Genomic DNA, 6,521 nt, shown 5'->3' with positions numbered 1-6,521 from the left:
CCCTTGTGCTTCCTCAGTTAAATCTCCTTAACTTGACGAGGGTGTGCCCGAGCAGCCGCCCTCCCCAGCCCTTTCCCAACACATACTTATCTTGCATATGAGATCTCTTGATCATGAAGATAGTTCTCACAGGTTGAGGTTCATCCTGGCCCCGCTCCCCGCTGGAGAGCGCTGATGAGGACAGCAGCGGGGCTTCAGCAGCAGGGTGAGTATGTGTGGCCAGAGACCTCCCTTCCCATGTGCAGGCCTGCAGAGTGTGCCGCGCAGGATGGGGCATGTGACACTCTCCCTCCCTGGGGCTCTTCCAGATGTAGCTCCTCAGCAGTATTTTTCCCGGGCTGCGCGGCGCTCTCCCCGACTGGCATCCGCCCTGGAACACTGCCTTCCTCAACGCAACATCAGCAGGGGGCCCGGGCCTCATCACCATCCCAGGTCTTTCTCATGTATGTATCATGTATGTGTGTGTGATATATGTATGAATCATATATGTTTGTGATATATTATAAGGGCACGGTCGTGCCCTTATATTAAGGCTGAATCGAACAAACGGAATTCTCCCACATCTTATTCTTCTTGTAATAGAAGAATCCACAAGAGAATATAACATCATTAAGAGGACAAGAGCAGGTTTGCAAAATATAGACAGAAGAGCTCTCCAGCCTAGTTTGCTGTCTGTTTCCACTTCTCTTTTCTTGAGCCGCTCCCTTCTATGCCCTTGCGCACTATCCTGACTTCTCCCATCTGCTTACTTTGTGCCTTCCAAAGCACAATGCGAACTACAGGTAGTGCTGCAGGGCCCACACCCTTTTACTTGCCATACAGAGCAGCTCTGGAGCTGTTACAGTGCCCAGCTTCTGCAAGAAATCAGCTTGAATGCTTCAGGGGCTGGGGCATAGCCAACATGAGCCCCACACCGAAGGAGGGTGGAGGTGTTTAATGCGAACTAGGGGTCATCCAAGCGCCGCAAAAGGCCGCCATGCCCTGCACGCCCCTTTTCTCTTTTCATATGCAGACGAGGGTTGAAGCCAACTTTGACCCACTGCTTGGATGACATCACCATATGCAAATCCATCTGCTGCAGGCCTTCCCCCAGGAATGCTTGCACTAGTTGTTGCATTTGGTTTGTTGTTTGGGGGTGCTTCAGTATTAGGCAGCCTTCTGCCCTCCCATGTTCATCTGAAAATATGTGTTCTCCCTGCAGTTGTTGTCCCCAGATGAGAGTTCCCTTGTGCTGCCTCAGTTGAATCTCCTTTACTTGACAGAGATGTGCCTGAGCAGCGGCCCTCCCCAGCCCTATCCCAAGTCATACTTGCTTTTTGGAGTTTGAGTGGAAGAGTTACAACAGGTTTCTGAAATTTCGATCATGTCTAAGAAGCCTTAATGGGACATGTGAAACCGTAAGGTTTTTTGTCTATGGAATATATGTATATATATATATATATATATATATATATATGTATCTATCTATCTATCTATCTATCTATCTATCTATCTATCGTATGTGTGTGTATATATGTATCTATCATGTATGTATGTATGTATGTATCTATCTTGTATGTATGTGTTCTATCTATCTATCTATCTATCTATCGTGTGTGTGATATATGTATGTATCTATCATGTATGTGTTATATGTATGTATCACACCTTCCTCTATACATACATATACATACATACATACATACATACATACATACATACACCTATATCTGTACGTACACTGACATACACACACCAACATCTATACATAAACACGCTGACCCCTAAACGTACACCAACGTACCCACATGTGAATCTATACATACATGTGCTGACACCTGGACATACACTGATGTACCCACACCTAACATCTATACATACACATGCTAACAACTGGACGTATACAGACGTACCCACATTTGCATCCATGCATATATAGATGTAGGTGTGTGTACGTCAGTGTACGTCCTGGTGTCAACGCGTGTATGTATAGATGCAGGTGTGGGTACGTCTGTGTATGTCCAGGTGTCAGAATGTGTATGTATAGATGCAGGTGTGGGAACGTCAGTGTAGGTTCAGGTGTCAGCGCGTGTATGTATAGATGCAGGTGCTTGTATGTCCAGATGTCAGTGCATGTATGTATAGATGCAAGTGTGGGTACGTCGGTGTATGTCCATTTGTCAGCGCGTGTATATATAGATGCAGGTGCTTGTATGTTGGTGTATGTCCAGGTGTCAGCATGTGTATGTATAGATGCAGGTGTGGGAATGTTGGTGTATGTCCAGGTGTCAGGGCGTGTATGTATGGATATTAGGTGTGGGTACATCAGTGTATGTCCAGGTGTTAGCGCATGTATGTATAGATGCAGGATAATAATCGCACAGCGTGCCCCCCGCCAACCACAAACCTCCCCCACCCCCCTGTATGACATAAACACCGCTAATTCCACTTACACACAATAATTTCAGTTTGCGACCAGGAGCCGGCAATGTATGTGCACCCAAATGAAGCCACTGTACATGCCCTGCAGGCTGCTATGTACTGCACAGGTGCAACAAATTTAAATGCCCTATCTTTAAAATGGGGCATATTTTACTAAATTAAAAAAACCTGTAACTTTCTGTAAAACCTTAACCTTAAAGTTTTTCTAGGAAACATTCTAGATGAATGCTTATTAGCCTTTGTCAGTATGTACTTTATGCAAAGTGTCTCTGTGGCGCAATCGGTTAGTGTGTCTGGCTACTAACCAAAAGGTTGGTGGTTCAATCCCACCCAGGGACATAATTGACCTTGTGATCAGGATTTGGTGATATTTAAGTAGACAAGTCAAAATTTCAAACTAAATTAAACTTGCTTCATTGGAAAGGCAGCAAGATGCATCCTCATTTCAATGTCTACTGAAATAATACAGGTTGACACCAGGAAACATTAAAGCCACTGCATCCTTGCTGCTTTCTCATGTAGAAGTCTGTTTAATGTGAAAACAAGGTGACATCTAATTAGCACACAGGTAAGGAATTAAGAAAATCTTTATTTAAGGGTGAAGATGTTTCTCACAAAATCGTTGCCCCAATGCATCATTGAAATTCAAGCTGGAAAGATGATTTTAATATATCACAATGTACATTTTGTATTGCTCTTCTGGTGACAATGTAGTTTGTTTTTGTCAATTACCCTTTTAATAATAGGGTAAAGAAAATTAAGTGGATTTTTTAAAGAAAACTATACTGTCAATATACTATTAAAACAAATTAAAATGGTAAAAGTTATTGTACTTTAAGTAAAAATAAAAGAGCAAAAATATCAATCCCAGTTTTGATTACTTAAATTAACAAAAAAAAATGCATATAGCAAAGGATAGTTTCAATCTGCCTACCTCTGGGTTATGGGCCCAGCATGCTTCCATTGCAGTACTCTGCTGCACATGTAAGTGCAAGAGATCCTGTAGCACTCACTCATCATGGGAAAGTACCAATGTGTTTCTTCGTTGGTTGATGGAAGAAACATCTTACAAAAACTCTCCAGATTATTGACTTTTTAAAGTTTTTCTAGGAAACGTTCTAGATGTATGCTTATTAGCCTTTGTCAGTATGTACTTTTTGCAAAGTGTCTCTGTGGCGCAATCGGTTAGTGTGTCCGACTACTAACCAAAAGGTTGGTGGTTCAATCCCACCCAGGGACGTAATTGACCTTGTTATCAGATTTTAGTGATCTTTAAGTAGACAAGTCAAAATTTCAAACCCCCTGTTATGGTGTAGGGTACCTGGCCTTCTCTGATGTAATCAGAGTTAGATTTGATTCATTGATTTTATAAAAACAGCTAGGAAGCACAATTTAGCAGTGGGTTGCAGAGAAAAAGAAATATGCTGGCAAAAAAAATCCAATTGAGTGATTAAACAGCTCTTCATTTTCTGGCTTTATTTTTATGCTAACAAATTTGTTCTCCTAAAAGTGTCCACAAAGCCAAGTCTCTGATTAACACCTTTGTAGGGATGGTTTTTCACCTATTACTAAATTAAACTTGCTTCATTGGAAAGGCAGCAAGATGCATCCGCATTTCAATGTCTACTGAAATAATACAGGTTGACACCAGGAAACATTAACGCCACTGCATCCTTGCTGCTTTCTCATGTGGAAGTCTGTTTAATGTGAAAACAAGGTGATATCTAATTAGCACACAGGTAAGGAATTAAGAAAATCTTTATTTAAGGGTGAAAATGTTTCTCACAAAATCGTTGCCCCAATGCATCATTGAAATTCAAGCTGGAAAGATGATTTTAATATATCACTTGTACATTTTGTATTGCTCTTCTGGTGACAATGTAGTTTGTTTTTGTCAATTACCATTTTAATAATAGGGTAAAGAAAATTCATGGATTTTTAAAAGAAAACAATACTTTCAATATGCTATTAAAACAAATTAAAATGGTAAAAGTTATTGTACTTTAATGAAAAATAAAAGAGCAAAAATATCAATCCCAGTTTTGGATTACTTTAATTAACAAAAAAAATGCATATAGCAGAGGATAGTTTTAATCTGCCTACCTCTGGGTTATGGGCCCAGCATGCTTCCATTGCAGTACTCTGCTGCACATGTAAGTGCAAGAGATCCTGAAGCACTCACTCATCATGGGAAAGTACCAATGTGTTTCTTCGTTGGTGGATGGAAGAAACATCTTACAAAAACTCTCCAGATTATTGACTTTTTAAAGTTTTTCTAGGAAACGTTTTAGATGAATGCTTATTAGCCTTTGTCAGTATGTACTTTTGCAAAGTGTCTCTGTGGCGCAATCAGTTAGTGTGTACGGCTATAAACCAAAAGGTTGGTGGTTCAATCCCACCCAGGGACGTAATTGACCTTGTTATCAGATTTTGGTGATCTTTAAGTAGACAAGTCAAAATTTCAAATCCCCTCTTATGGTGTAGGGTACCTGGCCTTCTCTGATGTAATCAGAGTTAGATTTGATTCAGTGATTTTATAAAAACAGCTAGGAAGCACAATTTAGCAGTGGGTTGCAGAGAAAAAGAAATATGCTGGCAAAAAAATCCAATTGAGTGATTAAACAGCTCTTCATTTTCTGGCTTTATTTTTATGCTAACAAATTTGTTCTCTGAAAAGTGTCCACAAAGCCAAGTCTCTGATGAACACCTTTGTAAGGATGGTTTTTCACCTATTACTAAATTAAACTTGCTTCATTGGAAAGGCAGCAAGATGCATCCTCATTTCAATGTCTACTGAAATAATACAGGTTGACACCAGGAAACATTAACGCCAATGCATCCTTGCTGCTTTCTCATGTGGAAGTCTGTTTAATGTGAAAACAAGGTGATATCTAATTAGCACACAGGTAAGGAATTAAGAAAATCTTTATTTAAGGGTGAAGATGTTTCTCACAAAATCGTTGCCCCAATGCATCATTGAAATTCAAGCTGGAAAGATGATTTTAATATATCACTTGTACATTTTGTATTGCTCTTCTGGTGACAATGTAGTTTGTTTTTGTCAATTACCATTTTAATAATAGGGTAAAGAAAATTAAGTGGATTTTTGAAAGAAAACTATACTGTCAATATACTATTAAAACAAATTAAAATGGTAAAAGTCATTGTACTTTAAGTAAACATAAAATAGCTAACATATCAATCCCAGTTTTGGATTACTTTAACAAAAAAAATGCATATAGCAGAGGATAGTTTTAATCTGCCTACCTCTGGGTAATGGGCCCAGCATGCTTCCATTGCAGTACTCTGCTGCACATGTAAGTGCAAGAGATCCTGAAGCACTCACTCATCATGGGAAAGTACCAATGTGTTTCTTCGTTGGTTGATTTAAGAAAATTCTTACAAAAACTCTCCAGATTATTGACTTTTTAAAGTTTTTCTAGGAAACGTTCTAGATGAATGCTTATTAGCCTTTGTCAGTATGTACTTTTTGCAAAGTGTCTCTGTGGCGCAATCGGTTAGTGTGCCTGGCTACTAACCAAAAGGTTGGTGGTTCAATCCCACCCAGGGACATAATTGACCTTGTGATCAGGATTTGGTGATATTTAAGTAGACAAGTCAAAATTTCAAACCCCCTCTTATGGTGTAGGGTACCTGGCCTTCTCTGATGTAATCAGAGTTAGATTTGATTCAGTGATTTTATAAAAAACAGCTAGGAAGCACAATTTAGCAATGGGTTGCAGAGAAAAAAATATGCTGGTAGAAAAATCCAATTGAGTGATTAAACAGCTCTTCATTTTCTGCCTTTATTTTTATGCTAACAAATTTGTTCTCTAAAAAGTGTCCACAAAGCCAAGTCTCTGATTAACACCTTTGTAGGGATGGTTTTTCACCTATAACTAAATTAAACTTGCTTCATTGGAAAGGCAGCAAGATGAATCCTCATTTCAATGTCTACTGAAATAATACAGGTTGACACCAGGAAACATTAACGCCACTGCATCCTTGCTGCTTTCTCATGTAGAAGTCTGTTTAATGTGAAAACAAGGTGACATCTAATTAGCACACAGGTAAGGAATTAAGAAAATCTTTATTTAAGG

The 6,521-nt window shown here is 39.4% G+C and overlaps 2 non-coding genes across 2 annotated transcripts; both read left to right on the top strand.

Moving 5' to 3' along the window:
- The first annotated feature begins 2,686 nt into the window (after positions 1 to 2,686).
- TRNAS-ACU (transfer RNA serine (anticodon ACU)) lies at positions 2,687 to 2,760 on the top strand. The gene has a single exon. It is a non-coding gene; the product is annotated as a tRNA-Ser (tRNA).
- Positions 2,761 to 5,920: 3,160 nt separating this feature from the next.
- TRNAS-ACU (transfer RNA serine (anticodon ACU)) lies at positions 5,921 to 5,994 on the top strand. Its single transcript has one exon. It is a non-coding gene; the product is annotated as a tRNA-Ser (tRNA).
- The last annotated feature ends 527 nt before the right edge of the window (positions 5,995 to 6,521 follow it).

The sequence above is a fragment of the Pseudophryne corroboree genome, assembly GCF_028390025.1.
Source record: "Pseudophryne corroboree isolate aPseCor3 chromosome 7 unlocalized genomic scaffold, aPseCor3.hap2 SUPER_7_unloc_1, whole genome shotgun sequence".
NCBI lineage: Eukaryota > Metazoa > Chordata > Amphibia > Anura > Myobatrachidae > Pseudophryne > Pseudophryne corroboree.
This window is presented reverse-complemented; position numbering and strand designations above follow the sequence as displayed.